Source organism: Cynocephalus volans, chromosome 18 (genome assembly GCF_027409185.1).
Source record: "Cynocephalus volans isolate mCynVol1 chromosome 18, mCynVol1.pri, whole genome shotgun sequence".
In the NCBI taxonomy this organism is placed as follows: Eukaryota; Metazoa; Chordata; class Mammalia; order Dermoptera; family Cynocephalidae; genus Cynocephalus; species Cynocephalus volans.
Genome location: NC_084477.1, coordinates 7463208 through 7487706, shown reverse-complemented (window position 1 = coordinate 7487706; position 24499 = coordinate 7463208). Strand labels below are relative to the sequence as shown.

The 24499-nt window shown below is 45.1% G+C and overlaps 1 protein-coding gene across 2 annotated transcripts in view; it reads left to right on the top strand.

Moving 5' to 3' along the window:
• SMYD3 (SET and MYND domain containing 3) overlaps nucleotides 1-24499 on the top strand; it is a 663795-nt gene that overhangs the window by 588981 nt on the left and 50315 nt on the right. The gene's annotated exons all lie outside the window — the stretch shown is intronic.

Sequence of the window (24499 nt, the reverse complement as noted above, 5' to 3'; positions counted from 1 at the left end):
CGTGGGGGCTCAACGTCACTTTGCCCCCGGCAGGAGAGGCTGCCTCATTTACAGGCAACAGCTTTGAAGTGTGGAGCAGGAAAAGAACTGATTCTTAGCTGCAAAAGCGAGTCTTGAAACAGGGAACACGGCGCCAGGGCTGCTGTGGATGCAGCCAGGATCCCGGAGGCTGGGGCCACACTGAAGGCGGCCAGCTGCCCTATTCAGGATTCGAGGTTTCAGGCCAGCATTAAAGAAGATTCCTGGGAGCGCCCGAGTGGCGCCGCGACTGAACAGCCCGAGGCGGCAGCGCCGAGAACACGGAAGGCAACAAACCAGAGACAGAGCAAGTGCCCAACCTGGCACAGCACTGTGAGTGATCCCTGGCACAGCTCTGTTCGGGGGGTGGATGCCCACGCGGCTCCTGCCTGCACCACCAGGCCACTCACTGCCCCGGTGCTGCCTCCATTTTCCCAGGTGCGGGCAGCTCCGCCCTGCTCGGCCATCACTGAGCCCATTTGCTTGGCCTGGCGCGGGGCTTTCCGGACCCTGCGGGCCGGCCTCCTCTCCCACTCCCTCCGCGGTTCTCTGGCGGGGCTGGGGGTGTGGGGCGTCCCGACCAGTGTTGGGAGGGCTAGAAAGTACGGGCGGGCCGACTGTCACTCCACCACACCCTGGACTCCAGCCCCAGTAAACTTCCTGTTACTGGGAGGCAGATAACATCTCTGCGACCACCAGTTTGGAAAAAAGCCTAACGAATTTCTGGTTGGGAATAGTGTGGTAGGAGAGTTCCCAGGTCCGCTTGAACCTGCCGGAGAGCAGGCTGCAGGCGGGCACTAGACTTGGTTTATACCGGGGGGATACAAAGGTGAACAAGACCCAAGAAAGATCTACACAGTGCTACAAAGGCACCCAGAGAGACCGGTCGTCTGTGCCTAGCAGAAACCTGGTAGACTTCCTGGGCGAGGCGGTGCTGAGCAGGGTCTTGAAGGCCCAGCTGATAGACGAGGGGTGCAGAAGACACACCCCAGCCCAGCACAGTGTGCACAGAGGGGGGAGACGTGCGGCCAGGGAGGCGGAGACTCGACAGAAACCACACACCCGGTGGGGTCGCCACTGCACGATCTAACAGCCTGGGCCAGAGCACACGGAACGGGGAGAAGTCCTGTACAGGAAGTGAAAGCTCAACAGAGATCACACACCCTGTGGTACGTGATCCACCAGCCCAGCAGAGTCCAAGCTGACCAGAAAGGTGGCTCCCCGGAGAAGCCCAAGACCCGAGGCAACCACACACACAAGACACTAGAGGCCAACTGAGCAGTCACGGCGGGAGCCATACCAAATTGGCAACCACAGCAACATCCTAGTTAGTCATTAGTCTCAAACCGGTGGACTGTGAAACCCCCTGCCACAATGAATAAACACCAAAAAAAAGACACCAGAAATACAAAAAATCAAGAAAGTACACCACCAAAAGTTAATAAATCTCATACTCTAGATCCTATAGAACAAGAAGCCCTTGAAATAACTGACAAGGAATTTCGAGTGATAATTCTAAGGAAACTGAATGAGATACAAGAAAACTCAGCTAGACATCATGATGAAATGAGGAAAAGTATACAGGATCTGAAAGAGGAAATATACAAGGAAATCAATGTCCTGAAAAAAAATGTAGCAGAACTTGCTGAACTGAAGAAGTTATTCAGCGAAATAAAAAACACAACGGAGAGTTTAACCAGCAGGCTTGTCGAAGTTGAAGAGAGAACCTCTGAACTTGAAGATGGGCTGTTTGAAATAACACAAGCAGACAAAAAGAAAGAAAAAAGAATCAAGGACATGGAAGAAAATCTGAGAGAGATATCAGACAACCTCAAGCGCTCAAATATCCGAGTCATGGGTATTCCAGAAGGGGAGGAAAATGGAGATTCCATTGAAAACATATTCAACAAAATAGTGGCAGAAAACTTCCCAGGTATAGGAAAAATCACAGATCTTCAGATCCAGGAAGCTCAACAATCTCCAAACGTATTCAACCCAAAAAGGCCTTCTCCAAGACATGTCATAGTCAAATTGGCAAAACTCAGAGACAAAGAGAGAATCTTAAAAGCTGCAAGAGAGAAGCGTCAAATCACCTATAAGGGAGCCCCAATCAGGTTAACATCAGACTTCTCATCACAAACCCTAAAAGCTAGAAAGGAATGGGATGATATTTTCAAAATACTAAAAGACAAAGATTGCCAGCCAAGAATACTCTACCCTGCAAGGCTATCCTTCCGAAATGAGGTGCAAATAGTATATTTCTCAGACAAACAAAAACTGCGGGAGTTCACTACCACAAGACCACCCTTACAAGAAATCCTCAAGGGAGTACTGGGTTTGGTTCCTGAAAAATAACTACCACTGCCATAAAAACCTAAGAAAAATCTAAACCCGCTAGTACAATAAAAATGGCATTCATGAAGAGAAAACAAGCTAACAAAAACACTATCTACAACCTAAGGAACCAACAAACAAAGAAACCAAACAGTAAATCAGAAAGCAAGGAACAAAAGACACCTAAGACAACCAAACAACCAATAAAATGCTAGGAATAAATCAACACCTTTCAATAACAACTCTTAATGTTAAAGGCTTAAATTCCCCAATTAAAAGACACAGACTGGCTGACTGGCTCAAAAAGCAGGACCCAACTATATGCTGCCTACAAGAGACCCACCTCACCCATAAAGATTCACACAGACTAAGAGTGAAAGGATGGAAAAAGATTTACCATGCAAACAGAAAAGAAAAACGAGCTGGAGTGGCTATTCTTATATCTGACAAAATAGACTTTAAACTAAAAACCATAAAAAGAGACAATGAGGGACACTACTTAATGATAAAAGGACTGATCCATCAAGAAGACATAACAATCATAAATATGTATGCACCCAATGTTGGAGCAGCCAGATTTATAAAACAAACTCTATTAGACCTAAAGAAGGAAATAGACACTAATAGCATAATAGCAGGCGACTTGAACACCCCACTGTCAATATTAGACAGATCATCTAGGCAAAGAATCAGTAGAGAAACACAAGATCTAAACAAGACTCTAGACCAATTGGAATTGGCAGATATCTACAGAACATTCCACCCAACAACCTCAGAATATTCATTCTTCTCATCAGCACACGGATCATTCTCCAGGATAGATCACATATTAGGTCACAAATCAAGTCTCAATAAATTCAAAAAAATTGGAATTATCCCATGTATCTTCTCAGACCACAATGGATTAAAACTAGAAATTAATAACAAACAAAACTCTGGAAACTATACAAACACATGGAAATTAAACAGCATTCTACTTAATGACATATGGGTCCAAGAAGAAATCAAGCAGGAAATCAAAAAGTTTATTGAAACTAATGAAAACAATGATACATCATACCAAAACCTGTGGGATACTGCAAAAGCAGTATTGAGGGGAAAATTTATTGCATTAAATGCTCACTTCAGAAGAATGGAAAGATGGCAAGTGAACAACCTAACACTTCACCTTAAAGAACTAGAAAAACAAGAACAATCCAATCCTAAAGTTAGCAGACGGAAAGAAATCATTAAGATCAGAGCAGAACTGAATGAAATTGAAAACCAAAAAACAATTCAAAAGATCAACGAATCAAAAAGTTGGTTTTTTGAAAAGATAAATAAAATTGACAAACCATTAGCATGGCTAACAAAAAAAAGAAGAGAGAAGACTCAAATAACAAAAATTAGAAATGAAAAAGGCGATATTACAACTGATTCATCTGAAATACAAGGAATCATTTGAGACTACTATAAACAACTATACGCCAACAAATTTGAAAATCTGGAGGAAATGGATAAATTTCTGGACACACACAAGCTCCCAAAACTGAACCGTGAAGACGTAGAAAATTTGAACAGACCAATAACAATAAAGGAGATTGAAGCTGTTATCAGAAGGCTCCCAACAAAGAAAAGCCCAGGACCAGATGGATTCACAGCAGAATTTTACCAAACATTCAAAGAGGAATTGACACCGATTCTTTACAAACTATTCCAAAAGATTGAAATGGACGCAAATCTCCCAAACTCATTCTATGAAGCAAACATCATCCTGATACCAAAACCAGGTAAAGATATAACCAAAAAAGAAAACTACAGGCCGATATCCTTGATGAATATAGATGCAAAAATCCTCACTAAAATACTAGCAAACAGAATACAGCAACACATACGAAAAATTATTCATCACGATCAAGTGGGATTCATCCCAGGGATGCAAGGTTGGTTCAACATACGCAAATCAATAAATGTGATACACCATATTAATAAACTCAAACACAAGGACCATATGATCATCTCTATAGATGCTGAAAAAGCATTTGATAAAGTTCAGCACTCATTCATGACAAAGACCCTCTATAAGTTAGGTTTAGAGGGAAAGTATCTCAATATAATTAAAGCCATATATGACAAACCCACTGCCAATATCATCCTGAATGGGGAAAAGCTGAAAGCTTTTCCTTTAAGAACAGGCACTAGACAAGGATGCCCACTCTCACCACTCCTATTCAACATAGTGTTGGAAGTACTAGCCAGAGCAATCAGAGAAGAGAAGGAAATAAAGGGCATCCAGATTGGAAAAGATGAAGTCAAACTGTCCCTGTTTGCAGATGACATGATCCTATATATCGAAAAGCCTAAAACCTCTACAAAAAAACTGTTGGAATTGATAAATGATTTCAGCACAGTAGCAGGATACAAAATCAACACACAAAAATCAGTAGCATTTCTTTTCTCCAATAGTGAACATGCAGAAGGAGAAATCAAGAAAGCCTGCCCATTTACAATAGCCACCAAAAAAATAAAATACTTAGGAATTGAGTTAACCAAGGAGGTGAAAAATCTCTATAATGAGAACTACAAACCACTGCTGAGAGAAATTAGAGAGGATACAAGAAGATGGAAAGATATTCCATGCTCTTGGATTGGAAGAATCAACATAGTGAAAATGTCCATACTACCCAAAGTGATATACAAATTCAATGCAATCCCCATCAAAATTCCAAAGACATTTTTCTCAGAAATGGAAAAAACTATTCAGACATTTATATGGAACAATAAAAGACCACGAATAGCCAAAGCAATGCTCAGCAAAAAAAATAAAGCTGGAGGCATAACACTACCTGACTTTAAGCTATACTACAAAGCTATAATAACCAAAACAGTATGGTACTGGCATAAAAACAGACACACTGACCAATGGAATAGAATAGAGAATCCAGAAATCAACCCACACACTTACTGCCATCTGATCTTTGACAAAGGCACCAAGCCTATTCACTGGGGAAGGGACTGCCTCTTCAGCAAGTGGTGCTGGGATAACTGGATATCGATATGCAGGAGAATGAAACTAGATCTATACCTCTCACCGTATACTAAAATCAACTCAAAATGGATTAAGGATTTAAATATACACCCTGAGACAATAAAACCTCTTATAGAAAACATAGGGGAAACACTTCAGGAAATAGGACTGGGCACAGACTTCATGAATACGACCCCAAAAGCACGGGCAACCAAAGGAAAAATAAACAAATGGGATTATATCAAACTAAAAAGCTTCTGCACAGCAAAAGAAACAATTAAAAGAGTTAAAAGACAACCAACAGAGTGGGAGAAAATATTTGCAAAATATACATCTGACAAAGGATTAATATCCAGAATATATAAGGAACTCAAACAACTTTACAAGAAGAAAACAAGCAACCCAATTAAAAAATGGGCAAAAGAGCTAAGTAGGCATTTCTCTAAGGAAGATATCCAAATGGCCAACAGACATATGAAAAAATGCTCAACATCACTCAGCATCCGGGAAATGCAAATCAAAACCACATTGAGATACCATCTAACCCCAGTTAGGATGGCTAAAATCCAAAAGACTATGAACGATAAATGCTGGCGAGGCTGCGGAGAAAAAGGAACTCTCATACATTGTTGGTGGGACTGCAAAATGGTGCAGCCTCTATGGAAAATGGTATGGAGGTTCCTTAAACAATTGCAAATAGATCTACCATACGACCCAGCTATCCCACTGTTGGGAATATACCCAGAGGAATGGAAATCATCAAGTCGAAGGTATACCTGTTCCCCAATGTTCATCGCAGCACTCTTTACAATAGCCAAGAGTTGGAACCAGCCCAAATGCCCATCATCAGATGAGTGGATACGGAAAATGTGGTACATCTACACAATGGAATACTACTCAGCTATAAAAACGAATGAAATACTGCCATTTGCAACAACATGGATGGACCTTGAGAGAATTATATTAAGTGAAACAAGTCAGGCACAGAAAGAGAAATACCACATGTTCTCACTTATTGGAGGGAGCTAAACATTAATATATAAATTCACACACACACACACACACACACACACACACACACACAAATCGGGGGGGGAGGGAAGAAGATATAACAACCACAATTATTTGAAGTTGATACAACAAGCAAACAGAAAGGACATTGTTGGGGGGGAGGGGGGGAGGGAGAAGGGAGGGAGGTTTTGGTGATGGGGAGCATTAATCAGCTACAATGTATATCGACAAAATAAAATTTAAAAAAACAAACAAAAAAAAAATTTTGTTGTTTATCCTAAAGGTACAAAAGAGATAAAGATCATGAAAAGTTTATAAAAAGCAATTTGTCACTGTGATATTTAATATAACTTCTGGATGGTCCAAATGGATGCAATAAACCTTTAGACTCTGAAGGCAAAGAACCATTAGATACGAACCGTAGCTGAGATACTGAAGGAGCGAGTCTTAAGGACTCATCTAGAGCGATGTCAGCTCTTACCGTTTAAACACAAAACTATATGAGGGTACTTGAAATCAGGTGTTTTTTTCCACCTCCCCATAAACTGCTGTTAAATCAGTGAGGAGCTTATAATGGATGATGTCTGAGTACCCCAGAAATAAGGCAGGGCTGGAATGCGTTTTCCCAAATGTAACTGCCTATGAACACTGGGGTTCTGTGGAACACACTTTGAAGCACTCTTTCCCATGCTATTTGCTGCCTATTCATTTGATACAGGATGAACTCAGCCTGAAGGCTGTTAAGATTGTAGCTCTGCGTCCAAACGCACCCTGAGGAGTAAGACCCAACCTCTTGACTGATTGCTTGATTGAGCCAGGCTTCAGGTTACCTGAGATGGATGCTTTTCAGACTGAACGTGGTAAGGATGCCCCAGCCCTGCCCACTGGAAAGCGGGGAGGTAGACAAAGCTGGCAAAGGCTTTCCCTCCCTCCTGCAAGAAAGGCACGGAGCTTTAGGAAACTGACATCTGTCGCAGAGAGAAGAAACACACGCTACTCTTAACATTGGCTTAGGCGACGTCTGGCAAGGTTTCCAATTCAAAACTCCCGTGTTGTAAGCCGGATTCCCCTGCACGCATACACGCACACTTGTCTTCCTCAGTCTCGTCCAGAATCTGAGCCATTTGTTTGGAGGCCAATGTGAAGGTTGTTTGAGCACAGCACCTGGCTTGGCGGTGTTTTCTGTTCTCTGGTCAGCAACGGGATGAAGTGTCCTTTCAATCACTGGCAAACCAGAAAACCTTAAAAGTAACTGTAACCAAAGGAAAAAGACTGTCCCTCAGTCCCAACATCGTAGCCTTTTTGAGAGTGGTGCGGGAAGGTGGTCTGTGTGGCAGGCATCTCTCTAGCTGCTGGAAACTTCAGGTTGTGAATGGCTATTTTGGGACAAGGCTGTAAAGGCAGTTGGCTCCTGCTGTGGCAGAATAATAAATGAGTAAGAAAGCTACTCAGGCACAGATTTGCCCCCCAAAGGCACAGAGGCAGGGTCTGAGAGGACCTGTAGCACTTCTCAGATGCCTTGGGCCAGTGCTGTCTCCTCCCCACGGGTGAGGACGCTGAGTCTATCTCATGGCTAGTGTTCACTCACTGTAAACAGCTGCCTTTTAGCCAGTTCACCCTGTGAGATCCTGTGTGTACCTCTGTTGTGAAGGACAGTCATTTATTAGCCTCACTAAGGTAGACAACTGTCATTATAGGAAAACAGTAACTGAGGGTGGGCTCTTGCTGAAATATTGACGAGTATGTCATTCGCACAACTGTGTGGAAGCAGACTTCTGAAGTTCAAGTACTGTTTACTTGGGATTAGCTCAAGTTTGGTTAAGAGGCGCGTGGAATTTGGAGGAGCTGTTGATCGTCCTGTATGTGGTGAGAGGAACCAGGCCAACACTTGTGATCTAAGGAGGGGAAGGGGGCAGGGGCGGGTGCTGAGGGACCACCCACCAAGAATCTGCATTTTGCTCTAAGTGCCGATTCTGAAACTCAGTGCAGGCAGTGTGGGGGGGTAGGGGGTGACATTGAGAGAGGACAAAGAAAGGAATATCTGTTCCGTTTAGAGAGAGGTGTTGCCTATGTCAAATGAGATTTTAGTGAATCCATGTAATTGGGCCACTGTGGTCAATTGTAAATCTTATCAGCGGCTGGGTGTTGCCAGAAAAATCTGTTCTCTCTAAGCTTGTCCCTTTCTACAGTAGTCTGGGTGATATTTGTTGCCTACTCCCTGTCTCAGACCTTTTGGTTCAGAAAGTTCCCCATAGCAGCATTCTCCGTAGGTTACAGAATATAAACCACAATTAGTGCCCAGCCAGCTGCTGAGGCCACCGTTCACTAGCTCTCAGTGTGTGTTCGTGCTAGCTTACACATCATCTTCTCCTTTTTTGTTTTTTGACAGTTTTATGGAAATGTAATTCATATACCATACAACTCACCCATTATAGTGTACAGCTCAATGGCTTTCGGTATATTCACAGAGTTCTGCAGCCATCTCCACAATCAACCTTAGAACATTTTCATCAGCCCAAAAGTAATCCCATACCCATTAGCAGTCACACCCCAATCCCCCTGGCCCTCCAGTCCTGAGGCACCCAGTAATCTGCTTTCTGTTTCTCTAGATTTGCCTAACTCGGCCTTGCCTTTGTGCAAATGGTCTCATCCATGAAGGGAAAGCTAATTGGAATATAAACTCCAGGAGAGTGGGAACTTCTGCTTTGTTTAATCTTGTATCCCCAGGGCCTAGAACAGTGCCCAGCACAGAGTAGGTTCCCAAGAAATTATTTGTTGATTGATGAAGTATATCATACTTCCATTATTGAATCCCTGGAATTATTTATAAGGGTAAACATTTAAAAAATAATGTGTTTGAGTATTTTATAAACAATAAAATGCTATAGAAATGTATAACTTCCTTTCTTTTTAGTGGAAAGAGTCACAGAGGTGGCTGTAACAATACAGAAAACCTGCAAATGAGGTGAACGTGTAGTTTCTAGAACATGTAATTTCATTTTCAAGGTGCTAAAGAACCAGCAATCCTTTAATAAAGTTAATTTATTAAAGCATTTTGAGGTCATAAAATGTTAATGCCCCTCTCTAGGTTTTCACACTTTACCCTGGAGAGAATTGCATTCTCTCTGGCCCTCGTTAAGAGCAATATCGTGGTGGCAGGGGCACTGTGAAGAGGACAGGGGGGCTGTCTTGGCTTCCAGCTATTTGATATCTGGATAAGGACCGGGAATTTGCAGTACTATTTATTCATTTCTTTGTGTTCAATATTCCTTTTCATCTTTTTTTTCCCCTATAGAAATAAAAAGGTGGTACTTTCATATCTCCTTAAAACGACAATGTAGAATTTAACCTCTTTTTCCTTGTCTCTGCCCACCTAGGGCCTCAGGCAACTGGATGCTGAGAAATCATAAAGGATCCTGGTTAGAGGGTCTCAGCAGCAAGAGAGGGCCAAGCAGGAGGCTGAAGACTAGGTTCTAGATCCAACTCTTTTTTTTTTTTTTTTGTCGTTTTTTCGTGACCGGCACTCAGCCAGTGAGTGCACCGGTCAGTCCTATATAGGATCCGAACCCGGGTCGCCGCGCTGCCAGCGCAGCACTCTACCAAGTGCGCCACGGGCTCGGCCCTCTACATCCAACTCTTCATTAATTAGCTGTAACCAGACAAGTCGCTTCGGATCTCTGGGTCCCCGTTTCTTATCTGGAAAATGAGTGTGTTAAGCCAGACGCTCCCTAAGTGCCGCCCAGGTCTTAAATTACATAATTTTAAGGCACATCCAGTTAAAAAGCATCGATCAAGTACCTGCCGCTTCTCCAGGACGCTTTTACGTGGTGGGATGGGAAAGGGAGCGTGTCGCTCCGTGGGGCATCTGCCGCAGTGTATAATGCCACCTGTGAGAGTGTGTACCCAGCTGAATCCAGCTGTGCAGAGCTACACGGAAGCAAAGTCAGGGGCTGTCTGTGGGAGCGTTTGACTGATCTAGAAGTGAGTTTTGAGCTGGGCCTTGAGGAAAGCATGGGATTTGGGTTGGGTGAGAGGTCATGCACGTAGGCTTCCCAGGTGGGGAACAGCCTGGTGGGGCAGGAGGCAGGAGGAATAGGGGAGAGAGCTCTGGGCAAGGAGTCTTGAGTGCAGGGCTTATCCCAGCTCTGGAGCTAACAGGCAGTACAGGCTTCCATGTCCCCTCCTGTGTCTGGGCCTCAGTGTCCCTCCCCATTATGTTGATCGTCTCTAAGAGCTCACTGGAAGGCAGTAAAGATTAATGATGGCAGCAGATGTCATGAGGGCGGCAGGGCCTGGGGCAGCATCACAGGTCCAGGTTGCTGCACTTTGAAGCTTTGTGACCTTGCACATGTTGTTCAGTCTCCCTGGGCTTCAGTTTTCTCATCTTAGAGCACAGTAATGACCTTGAAGGGTTGCTGTGAAGAGGGTGTGAGAGGCTCGGTTAGCAGTGTGCATGCTCAACGGCGGGCGGTGGGGGCTGTTGTGTTTCTAAAGCTCTTCTGTGCGTGAAGCTGAGTTAAAGGAGGGGTTCTGCAGAAGCAACCCAAGGCAGTAAGGCGTTGCAAAAACCCAAGACTGGCCGGTTAGCTAAGTTGGTTAGGGCACAGCCTTGTATACACCAAAGTCACAGGTTCGCATCCCCATACCGGCCAGTTGCCAGACAGAAAACAAAGAAAGAAAAGAAAAATAAAAAAACCTGGTGGGACATACAATGGAATATTTATTATTCAGCCTTGAAAAGGAAGGAAATCCTGTCCCATGCTACAATGTGGATGGACCTCAAGAACATCATGCTACGTGAAATCAGCCGGTCACAGGAAGACAGACCGTGTGCGATTTGCTTGTGTGAGGTATCTGAAGTAGCCAAACTCATAGGAGCAGAAAGTAGAAAGACGATTGCTGGGGGCTGAGGAGAGGGGACGTGGGGAGTTGTTCAATGGGTGTAACATTTCAGTTTTGCAAGATAAGAACGTTTGGAGACTCACACAACGTGAATGTGGTTATTAATACACTGAACTGTACACTTAGAAAACTAGCGGAGCAAATAGATGATGCATGCTCTTTCATTTTTATTTAACAAATATTGAAGTAAATGAAATATGTAAAGCACTGTGCTTGGTGCTAGGTATAGGAGCAGAGATACACGGATGACTGAGGCAGAGGAGGTCCCTGCCTTCAGGGAGGGTAGTTTAGGAGAAGATGGAGTTTTTGTGGAGAGACCTCAATTCTGGGTCCAGGTATGTCATTGCTGGAGCAGTGACCTTGGGCAAGTTACTTAACTCTTCTAAAATTTAGACTTCCATACATGTAAAATAGGAATAATTAATATCTACCTTGCAGATGTCATAGGAATAAATAATTAAATGACCCTCGCCTCAGCCACTGCCCCGTGGTAAGAGTCTCCTTTCAGATCTAGGACCAGGACAGCAAGAACAAAGAGGACTTAGCCACAGGTTGAAGGTGTGAAGCCTTCTAGAGGAGCTTGCTGGGAGCTGCTGTGGGTTTCCAAGCTAGGAGAGAGTAGGGAAATGGAAGAAACCTCCAGAGAGTGACCGCTAGCAGGTGCTGGCAGACTGCGGGGAGGCACTGCAGAATTCCTTCCCGTCATGTCTGTCTTCCTTCGTGTCTGTCTTAAGGCAAAGCTGGATTCTCCTATGTCTGGGTGGCTTTTATGGGGTCCTCTCCAAGAGTGACACACCCAGATCTCTGCTGAGCTCTTGATGGGGCTTTATTTTGAAAGATTACTCAGTTACTGTTCAGCTTGCTTGAGAGATCGATGCTTTCCATTTGTCTGTCTTTTGTCCATTCATCTGTCCGTTCATCTCTACAGCCAGCCTTTCGAGGGTCTCACTACAGAAGAGATGCTTTGTAACCTAGAGCTCAGCTAAGAAGCATCTCTTCATTCATGTCATTTGCCTAAAGGGTGACTTATATTCTCGTGAACTGCCAACTGTGAGAAGTGCAAAGTCACTTTGAGGAAATGCCTCATGCCAAGCCTATGCAGGACACTGCTGTCCACTTTTACCCAGGTGGCATGGGCCTCGTGCTTTCAGACACTGCTCAGAAGTTGGCTATAATTCAAGGGACAGGACCCACAACCGCTTATAGTCAGGAGTAGGAGAGGAAGTGGACGTGTGACAAAGATGTCAACCTGTGCCTTTGGGGCCCTAAGTGGGAAGCGCCGGTGTTTTGCTGTCGTTTCTGGCCAGGCCAGGCCTGTGAAGAGGGTGTTCTTCTGGCAGCCTGTGGCTCTCCCTTGCACAGTCAGCCATGGGAAGCTAAATCTGGGAATGTTGCCCACCCCGCAGTACCTCTGGTGCCCCGCCAGAGTTTTTGGTACAGTGTAGTTTTATCCTGCAGCAAGTCTGGTCCTGAACCAGGGAAGCTCTTCCAATTTTCTTCCCTCATTTGGGACTCTTGCTTCTTTGCCTGTCCTTTCTTCTGCAGAGTGAGAGAGCAGAGATCCTTGTCTTGCAGGCTTCCTTGAAAGGTCACCCCACAACTAAAGAGAATGACTTGGAGAAAAAACAGACGAGAAGAGTCCACAAGGCAGAAATTGGAACAGCCAGAGCTTCTTGAATGAACATCTATGAAAATTGTCCATATGGCTGCATTTGATAAATCCTGCCGAGACTGCTGACATGAGTGGGAGCTTTGCCTGGATGGTGTGGTTGGCCTGGGACGTTGTAGTGACGTGCAGCACCGAGTGCAGATATCCTGGTTTTAGAGGACACGTGGTCTTTTCCCTTGACTCGGTGCCTTTTTCTGGTGTGCTGCTCCAGGCACAGACGCTGAGAGCCTCAGGAGCACGTGAGAGAGGAAAAGCTGAGGGGAAGGGCAGAGAGGGGAGGGAGGGAGCCAGAGAAACGGGCTTTGAAATTGTCCCGAAGAAGATGGAAGAGAAAGAAGAAGTGAATCAGGTCCCCTCAGTGCCATTCCTTTGGCAGGCTGGCGTGTTCCCTTTTGTGCTTTCTGGTCCGGCCTTATTCCTCTGAAGCCAGTGGCCTCTTGTCCCTTTATTTCACACCAAAGAACTGAGCTCTGCCTCGGCAGGGCTCTTCTTGTGCCCGTGGATGGCAGATAGAGCATGTGGTAATTAGGGAGGCAGAGACTGAAACCCCCTTCACCAGCCAGTGTCTGAGCACTTTGCCTGCCCCTGGACCGATGGCACCAGAGCAGGGGACATGTCTCACCCTTGTCCACTGCCATCTATTAAGCATTCTTCTGGACTCAGCCCTGCTCTGGTAGTGACTTGAAGAGAGTCTTTTATAGGAGAACTTTTAAAAAATGAGCTTAGATGCCTTTTGATTGAAGAGTTAGCAGGAGCTGCAGAGAGCCAAGCACAAAGTGGCTGTGTGGCCGAGCCGCACTGGAGTGGCAGCAGGTGGGAGGTCAGGGGGGTGGCCGGAGAGAGGACCAGTGAGTCCTGGTCCTCAGCTGAGCAAGTGAGCGTCGGCAAAGTGAGCCATAGCAGTGCAGTGTCAGCGGTGCAGTGGCCGAGCTCCAGGAGCGAGGCCGCAGCCAGTGGCATTGGGGCTGTGGCTTTTTCTACACAGACGAAGGGGACCTCTCAAAGTAGACGTCATCTTGGGTTGGGTTACGTCTGGCTTTTGCAGTGATGATGCTGAATACCGCACTGTTCCTGTCTTCCTGTTCTGAAATGTGTCCAGTGTGTCTGCGAATCCTGTTTAGCCGAGTTCGATTCCAGCAATCAGTAATAGAAACTCATTCCTGGGTCTGGCTTCCTTTTTTTTTTTTTTTTTTGGCAGCTGGCCGGTATGGGGATCCAAACCCTTAACCTTGGTGTTATAATACCAGCTCCAACCAGCTGAGCTAACCGGCCTGTCTCCTTGGTCTGTCTTGATGCAGGTGCCCTGCCCCCACCCCAGGAGCGCTTCCTGGGACTTTACCACCGCTGTCTAGACCAAGATGGACTTCGTTTTCTCTTCTTCTGAGTAGAAGTAACCCATTTGGAAAAAGTCCTTGATTTCTTGGGACATTTAGGAAGGAACTTCTGTATCTTATTATTCTGCTCCCTGTGAGCTTTATTGGACACACTGACTTCTTCCCCACACTCCAAAGCTTTGTCTGGAATATGCTTGAGGTCCCCTGGCTTATCTTTTCCCACAGAGGTATGTTGCTCTTTTAGACAAATCGTTTGCCACAACTCACCCATTCACCCAGAAAAGGTAAACTTTGCCAGGCAGCCACAAGAGATGCTTGGAGGGGGGCTCTGATGAACTGGGAGGGTCACAGGATGGGTCATCACAAGACCCAGGTCCAAGGCCTGCACTCTGCTGCTTCCTGGCAGGCTGTGCAGCCCTTTTAGGGCGCATAATTTCTGAATTTGTGAAAATAGGGAATCTAATTCCTGTCTCATAGGGTGAGACAGTGGCTGCAGAAAAGCTTTAAGACTGTAAAGTGCTAAAGAAATTACCTATGTCTCCATCCTTATCTAAAAAGGGTGTTCTAATGCCTTTGAACCAGACAGTAGGCACACAGAGAGGTGCTTCAGGGACAGAGAAGCTGTTGTCACCACCCACCTGGCCTCTGACAATGGGGATCTGGGCACTTCCGTGACCTGTGATGCTCAAACCTTAATGTGCAGCAGAGTCACTCAGGGACTAAACACACCAAGCCCTAGGCCCCACCCCTCTACAGTCTGCATGGTGGCTCTGTGCGTAATTATCTCCCCAGCTATTCTGATGCGAGTCACCCAGGAGCAACACTTAGAGAAAAATTGGAGTGCACAGCTGGTACTTAGTGACTGCGGAGACTGGTTGCATGGGTGGAAGGGGAACACAAAAGGACGATGTCCATGTGCACCCTTGGGTGGGATGCAGGAAATACTTCACGGTGAGTTAACCGGCCGCTCTTCTTGGCCCCGCCACCAGAGTCCTGTCTGTTAGCAGTTGCTGCCTGTGTTTGTTTCTGGCTTTTTGGTGGTTGTAGGTAAGAAGCAACGCTGGGCTCCCAGATTTCTTTTGCCAAGTTTTGAATCACTTAAAACTTTGGAGGGAAGGCCCGAGCACATTCTAAGCCGTAGCACGTTCTAAGATGCAGCTTCCACACATGGCAGGTCAGCGGGAGTGTAGCCATAACACTGCGTGCATCCCTGTGCCTCTTGGAGGGAGGTCACGGGGTCCGGTGGGGGTCATGGACATAAGGGCATCTTTGGTTTCTTACACTGAGGATCCCACTTTCTGGTGGCAGGAGTTGCCCGGCTTGCCTTCAAGTGCTTTTCCTTGGAGGTTGTACCTGGATACTTAGAGTAGGGATCAAGTCCATTGTCCTGCTCTGGCTTTCTGTAAGCTGATGATGCCTGTGAGCTCAGTTTACCCTTCATGTGTCTCGAGCATTAACAGAAGGCGGTTTTGTGAGGAAGATGTCTTGGGAGCCTTCAGTGAAGAGTGTGTGTTGTGGAACCCATGAAATAAGGTCATTTTTGAGGATCTGGAAACTGAGGAAAACATACCTGCTGGGAATTCCAAAATTCTGTCAGGTAGAAGGTCCCAAAGGTGATTCCTTGGTGGAATTCGTAGCAGAGCTGGCACATGCTTACGGGGCCTCACATCCTTTAGAAAGAGCAGCTCCTCAGCAGTGCTGGTCACACAGCACAGGACATCACAGTGTTGTTTAAATCAAACCCTGCGGCGGCATCCAGTTTGCAGGTGTCTGGAGTTGTGTGTGTCAAGTCCCAGAAGAACAAGACTTCAACACAAGTATGCGGGTAACAACAGCGTTCTCTTTCTGCCCCAAATTATGCAAGATCAGGAAAGAAGGACTCATCTTTTAACAAGCTGAGCTGTATCTGTCTTTACCCTTGATGCTGTCTCATGTACTTTTCCACCTTAATTTTCTCATATGTCTAAGAGAACAATGGTCCGGGTAATTGGATGTAGCTATAAATTGACATTATTAAATTGTTTACATTCAAAGCAGGAAGATGCCAGAAATGCAAGATCTTTTCCTCAGAACTGCAGTTCAAACCGTACTTAATAGTCATGTTTTACTCCCTGGCCAGACAGTTAAGAGCACTGACTTGGATTTACGTTCCCTTGTCTAGCTCTCCCAGTATATAAGAATGAATAGCAACTGGCCTTCTGTTTCTTTTTCTTTTCTTCTAATTATAAAAGTTATGCTGTCATGTATTTTTTTTTTTTTTGTGACCAGTAAGGGGATCGTAAACCCTTGGCTCGGTGTCGTCCGTACCGCGCTCAGCCAGTGAGCACACCGGCCATCCCTATATAGGATCCAAACCCGTGGCCTCGGCGCTCCCAGCCGAGTGAGCCACGGGGTTGGCCCATGTCATGTATTTTTTTAAATGCACAAAAAGGTGAAACAAGAAATCCACAATCCCGTCACCTAAAAACAACTGCAATGAATATTCTGGTGTATTTCATGCCAGTGACTCATCTATCCACAGGTAAGTCTCCATGATTTAACCCAAATGAAAGAGCTGTTTAGGTGCTTAATACTGTGCTGTCACATGTCACCTACACTTTAATTAATTGTGCCTCTCTCAGAAGGGCAGCTCCTCTACTAGTCCCAGTTCTTCATGGTTTCCAGAGCCTTTCCCAGCTTCCTGGTCTTATTTGGCGGCCTTGCCTGGAGCTTCTTGAAATCACAATAAACTCTTTGACGTGCAGGGCTATTACCCACCTAAGCCTTCAGCCTTGCTGTAAAGGTCAAGTAGATTAGTTAGACAGGGGCTTGCCCTGCTAACTCCTTGCTGGTTATCTCTTTTTAGTTAATTACTATTCATGTACTTCTCCCAAATGCCCTTAGGCTGGGGAATAGCTTTCTTTCTGGCTCGTCTTACCTTCTTGCCTGGTTTGATTCTTCTGCATAGACAGCCTCGCTCACTGAAGGGGTGGATTCATTTACCTCTTATCATAAGACCTGGAGGAGGGAGGTTTGTCCCTGTGTGGTGCGTTGTTGACCCTGGGAAGTTTTATCTAAGGGAACATTTTCAAATGAAAGGAGATGTCTCATCACACTCCTGCAACCTGCCTCTCCCCCCTTACCCTGGCTGCATCTCCATTCCTTGTTCAGATTAAACTCTCCTGTGCGGGTACGTGGGATTCTCTCACTCACAGTAGTTTTTATTTTACTAAAGAAGAGGTGTGGTGCTAATGATTATATCCTGATAGATGATTAAGTGACCCCCTCTCACCACCCCACTCCACCCTGCTCTGGGTGACTGAGCCTTTCTTTTCTATTCCTGCTACAGGGTGAGTTTCCCATTCATGCCAAAGGACGGAGAATGTTCTCTGTTGGGTTACCCTGCAAGGTATGGGTCCCTTGACCTGCCCCCCAGGCATGCTTTCATAGAAAACACACCTCCCTCTCTGAGGGTTCAGCACAGCTTCTGACAAAGCACAGGAAAAACGTATCCTGACTGTATTCACTCATCCCTCACCTGTTCACCCAGCAGCAGTGGAGGTACCTGGGGGGTGAGTGGGGTGACCCAGGGCAGCTCCTGCACGAGGAGGAGGGCTGGCTCTGAGCACAAGCCCGTCTTCATCATTGCAGAGGACACGGCAGCTCAGGGACTCAGGGAGTCACAGAATTTTAGAATCAAAAGGTACTGTGAAAGTGCTCTAGTCCATTCTCAGGATGTTCTGCATGAGAAGACAGGGCCACCGAGGTAAAGTGACCTGCCCACACATGTGACTGACTGATGTGGCCAGCAGTCAAGTCCTGTCAATGGGCTGACACATGCCCCAGAGGTCAAGCCAATCTCAAGCCACTGAAAATAATTATCACCTGCTTCCAGTGACATTCCATAGCCCTGTAAACGGAAAATCGATTTTGAAACAACCTAAGCAAAGGAGGAGGAGCATTTTCTGAGCTAGGACAATGTAGTAGGAAGAATGGGGGCTTCGGAGTCAATGCAAACCCGTGTTCAAATCCAGATACGTGTACTAGCTGGGTGAGCTCAGGCACTGTCCTTAACCCTCAGAACCTCAGTTTTCATCATTTATAAAACGAAGATAGTAACACTGAAAAAAAAAAAAAAAAAAGAAAAAGAAAAGGCCAGCTGGTTAGCTCAGTTGGATAGAGCACAGCATATAACACCAAGGTCATGGGTTCGGATCCCCATAGTGGCCAGCCGCCAAAAAGTTAAAAAAAAAAAAAAGAAAAAACACTAGCCTTCAAGCATTCACCAAAAATATTAATGGAAAAATATTTATAGAACACCTAATTTTAATATTCAAGAACAGTTATTAGTCACTTGCGTTTAAAAATGTGTGCACTGTTCACTGATTTGTGTTTAGGAAAATAGTTTTTTTTCAAATCTGAGATTTTTTTTATGTATCTAATAGAGAGGCCAGTAATAGAATTGTGGTTGAAAAGCCAAAGTGACAGGAACAGCCACATTGTATCATTAACTGTTCCAAAAACTTCTGATCAGGTGTTTTTCTGAATTCTGTAGATCCTAAGCCTCAGTTCTTTAAAGAAATAATGTTAAAAGTATAGTGTTAAGAAGCCCAAGGCTTTCAGCATTTCAAACCTGTCTGGGAGTGCAGATACTAAAAGCATAACAGATATTTAATGGAATCTGTCTTTTTGATGATAATTACAGCATTCTGAAGTAGGCTTTAAACACATCTGTATACATGAACTGCTGCTTCAAAATTACTTGCTTCAAGGGGGCATTCGGTATCTTGCTAAACTTTCAAGTCAGATAACTACTGTTTAAATTGATGGCAGGTGTTTGATCTATAAATAAGAGTTGTACTTTGCACTTTAGTGCTGTTTACCTGCCCCATGGTGCTCATCTGCATGCACCAGGAAATCGGAGAGGCCATAGGGGTAGGCGTCAGTGACATGCCAGGATGTGACAGCTGAAATGCAGCCTCCACACTTCTCAATCCCGAGAGGGACTAGTTCTCCTTTCAGAGACAAGAGGCCCTGTTGAATTGGAAGCTGCACTGATGAGCCTGAAGGGAGGTGAGAAAATAATATCAGGAGGGTAAAGAGCACTAGAGACTTGGGCCAGTACCGATAACCTCAGCAGCTACGAAAGAAATCTTCCCTAGTTCTTTTTTTTCATTCAGCGTCAGCGTGGCAACTGCACTTCCTCGGTCTCCTGGCCATGTGACTTCTGCAGGCACATTCTTTTGCAGTGTCCTGCTGCCATCACATTTCACTCTGCCATGGAGGAATTCTTTGGAAACCAGTCCTTTCTCCAGAGTTCCCAGTTCAGTTCAAATCACATGCTGGTCCTAGGGCTTATATAGGCCAGACACGTAAACTACGATGGGCTCTCCTTTTTCTAAGCTCTTTACACCCCAAACTGCTGCTCAGGGCCATCAACCTGCAGCCCCCGAATGCTCCTGCAACAGGGGCATCCGCAGCACTGTTCAGAGGGACGAGCAGTGCTTGATCAGCATGGATGGGGAGGCTGCAGTGGAGACAGACGCTTTTGCCGAATAACAGGGTCGATGGTGCTATAGACTGGCTTCCTCACTGCTCACAGGTTACCGTCCCCTCGGTACCAACCCTGTCTGTATGAGCACCCTTACAGTTCTAGAAAGGGAATAAGGAGGATTTGGGGGAAACTCTAACACAGATGCCCCACCTCAGGACACCGCAGTTGTAGATTTGTCATCCCCCAGGGCGGGTAGGGGTCATCCTGCACAGGTCGCTATAGAGGGTGCATGCCTCGCACTTGAGGGTCTCCGGGAGGGGTTGTAGACTCCCATTTCTGTGTTCTGGGACAGCCTCTCCCAGCCTGCTGGCTGAGAGGCCTCAGCTTGGTTCCTAGCAAGGGAGGGGTGTTTGCTCCAGAGAGCTGCTCTAACTCAGGGGCTGAGCTGTCCTGGGATGCCCTCCCAGAGCGTCCTTACCTGGATTTGTCCCCTCTGTGACCAAAATCTTGGCTCCAGTGGTAAGGAAGAAATTGAGCTCAGGAAGAAATGGCTTCTGCTGCTTTCGCTGTAGCATGGGACCCACATGGCTGGGTTAGGAGCTGCTGATCCCTGAGGGAGACACGTGCAAACCCCCCTGCAAGCCTGGCTCAGCAATGTGGGACCACAGGTGTGCTACAGAGGGGTGAGGAGAGAAAACGGGTACACAGTGAGAGAAGAGAAGACTGGCAGATGGTTGTGCAGTTTTTTACCTTCTCTTATTTGCCTGGCAGAAGAAACTGTTATCCATTTACCAGATGATCACTAGTAACAAGGTCCATACTTGTGAGGTATTTGATAGCAGTCAGCAGTAGGAGCCAGAAGCAGTGCGGAGGCCTCAGTTATTTGGAGACCTCACGAAAAGCCTTAGTTTGACCCCGGCCTGATTTTTTAAAATCACAACTTCATTTCTTTCCATATAAAAAGTTCAGTCCTGGGGTGGGACAGCATTGCCCAGAAGAGGCTGAGGCACACTGCAGTCTTGATGGAGACAGACACCCCCACATCTGCAAACCTCGAGAGCCACTTAGTGGGCCGCATGGGCTAGAGGCAGGGGGACGTGGTCAGCCACGCCTGCCTCCTGCACCTGCTCCCAGGAGGGCTGCTCCTTCCTGGCTTGGTGAGTTCTCCCACAGACGGAAAGTGCTGGAAGGCTAAACTGCTAACTTTTCAAGTTCTTATGAGACCTGCTCATTTCCTTTTTTGTTGGAGACCTGCCTGTTAGCTCCTTCCCTTTTTCCTTTCTGGATGATGTTTTGAAACATCTCAGAAGCAGGTGGAGGGGACGCGTATTTGTGTGTGTGCCATGGGGGTGGGGGGACGCGTGCCCATATAGCGGCCTGGCTCTGAGATACAACGAATCTAGTATGGCATCTTTGGATCTGATTTTAAAAAAGCAAAGAAACACCCCAGCCAAGAGCCTTTATCTGTTTAATGTACCAGAACTCAACTGCAGGAAGCCTGTTTCTGTATTAGCATATCACGAAAATGCTCGGAGCAGCTGCCTGGGAAAGGCTAGTTTATTATCGCCAGGGGCCGTCCTGGGTTATGATCTGGAAGAATTTGAATCACCCTTTACATTTTTTTCTGTTCTCATTTTGATTTTGGCAGTGGCAGAGAAAAGAATGCTCCCAAGAGATTCAATTATTTCCCTTAAAAATTCCCTTGGAATCATAATGACTATTAAAAATTGAAGGCACCCATATCTCATGCTATTCAGCTTAACTGGTAATTAAAGTGCAATTAAATTTTTCACGGTGTAGATTGTGTCTGGTTTTTTTTTTTTTTTTTTTTCAGGGAAATTACAAACTCTGGGCACTTGAGAGTTATGGGATTAATCTATAGACATTTAATAATTCAGCTTTGATCAGATGCAGTTTGCTGATGTGTCTCTGAAAGGGAAGAGGGGATTGTAAAGTATTGTTTTGTTATTAATGGTGAATTTTAATTCTATTTGGCTTCTTAGAAACCAGAAAATAACTACCAGTCCCCGAATGAAAGGCCGTTTTTGAGTGCAGTTTCAAGTTGGCTTTGGTTGCTGTCACTGACGTGTGCCAGTAATGATCTCTCTGCTGCCAGGCTCGCTGCCCCTAAGTAGCTCTGTGCAGTTTAGGGGACCTTCCTGAGATGCCAGCAGTGAACAAGATATCAACATTTGGCAGGAAGTTGGGAGGCTAACTTGGTTGGACCCTTTCTGGCCTTGGCCAAATCTTTTTTTCTCTCTTTTCCCCTTTTCCTTGTTCTGCTACCTTTTCTTTCTTTCTTTCTTTCTTTCTTTCTTTTTTTTCTTTGTTGGTACAAATGTGTTTGGATTGCAGGGCAGTGTTAATAAGCAATTTTCTGACTTTTGTAAGACTTTTTACTGATCCGAAGCTAGTGGCTCCACAGAGATCTGGTTGGCACCTGGGTGTCTGTGCTGAGGACATCGACCTTGGTCAGTCTGGCTAGAAACAGAGGTGAGGGCCCCCTAGCGTAGTCAACCTGGAGCAGGACTTGCCACTGCCCAGCAACCTGTCACCTGCGCCATGCGCACTTGGGTATTGGATGGGACCCCTACCCAGCTGATGTGGGCAGCAGCAGCTTGGCCACACCCTACTCTTCATTGGTGACAGAGGTCACCTTCAGGGACTGTCCTCAATCCTGATTCTCTCGGTTCACTTCTAACTTATGGGAAGATGTGCCTTACATTTTTTCCCCTACCTTTTTTTAACCTATTTTGAAAGTTCATCTTAAGAAATACCACCTGTCCCAAATTGGCAAGATGTAAGTTGAGGGCTGAGTTAGTACAATATAGCACAGCAGTTAAGAGTTTAGCTACCGAATCATAGGTCTACACTGCAACTCTGTTGGTTTTGAGATCTTTTGTTTTAGACGTGGGACTCATCCTCCATGAGCCTCAGTTTTCCCATTTCTAAAGTGGGTTTATTGACAGCGTCTGCTTCCTAGGGTTGTAATAAGGATGAAATGAGATTAATCTTAGCAAAATGCATGGCACAAAATAAGCACTCAACAGATACTAGCTGTTATTGTTTTCATTAGGGATAGAGCTCCAGCATTCTCCACCGTAGATTTTAACTCTCCATCCTCACTTTGTAGTAATTTTAAAATACTTGGAATACTACTCAGCTATAAAAACGAACGAAATACTGCCATTTGCAACAACATGGATGGACCTTGAGAGAATTATATTAAGTGAAACGAGTCAGGCACAGAAAGAGAAATACCACATGTTCTCACTTATTGATGGGAGCTAAAAATTAATATATAAATTCACACACACACATACACACACACAAAAAAAAAACCGGGGGTGGGGGAGGAAGAAGATATAACAACTACAATTACTTGAAGTTGATACGACAAGCAAACAGAGGGGACATTGGTGGTGGGGAGGGAGGAGAGGGAGGAGGGAGGGAGGTTTTGGTGATGGGGCAACAATAATCAGCCACAATGCATATCGACAAAATTAAAAAACAAAAAAAAAAACTTGCTAGCACCTCCCCAGTCTAGAATTCTTCCTCCTCTTTCTCTTCCTTTGATCTTTCCCATGAGAAGCAAAGCGCTTGCACAACTTAAAAGTGTGTCTTATTCATCACTGTCTTCCCAGTGGCTGACGTGTTCTTGGCACGTAGTAGGCACTCAATATGCTGGTTATGGACTGCAAGGAATGTCCGCAATTGATTAGCTGATGGGGTAGGAAAGAGAACCATTCTAGTTTCTTTATCCTTCTCAAGTCCTGTGTTGCAAACACTGAAGCAGTCGTGAGGGACTTGGGAGTATAAATTATGTTAAAGCTGTAGATTTTTCAAGTCATGTGCCCAAGCCCAGATTCTGAAGGCATATTTGTCAGGTAAGACAGCAGATTCTGACTCTCACATTAGCTCACAGGATAATGGCACAATGCATCATCAGTCTGAATGGGACTAGTACACAATTTTCTTTTGATTGCCTGGAGCCATGGATGGGGCGAAGACTGAATATTGATTTTCAAACAGTGACTAATGGATGGCAAAAAGCGAAATATTTTTTGGTTCCAACTTATTCCTTGCCTGTGCCACACATTTTGGCAGTAAATTAAAATCAACCTTTATTTGCCCAAAACATAAATGTATTATTTATAGAGCAGAATTTCTGTAGGAAGACACAGGGCACAAGTGAGCAGATGGCTACTCTTTTGTATTTTGCACATCAGCAAGTGTTCATCCAGCCCAGAACAGAGACGAAACTGATTTGAAACACTGAGTACCATTCTAATATTGTATTTATTAGGATAGTATGAGAATATTGTAATAATTTGAATATGATAACAATTTGATAATTTTAATCCAATCTCAGCTCTTGGCTTGGCCAATTTTGCTCAGCTCACCTAACCTCCAGGTTCTTGCCTGCGATGAGAGCTTAATAAGTTTGCTCCTATCTTATGGTCTCAGCATTTGATTATGAAATAGCCCAATTCCTATCCTCTCTGCATTAGACAGTAACATACAGGTTGAATCTGCCGGTGTGAGAAACTTTTTTTTGTCCTCCTGCTTTGACAGGAAGAATATTCATTTTTCTTTTATCCAGAATCTTAGATCAGCAGTTATTTCTGCAGGTTTTTAGCTACCTAGGCCTTGACCCCATGAATTTGTGAATCAGTCCAGACGTCTAGGCTTTTTTGAATTTTTGGTATGAAGTGGGTCCTGCCTGTTTTGATTCATTTCAACATTTTTCA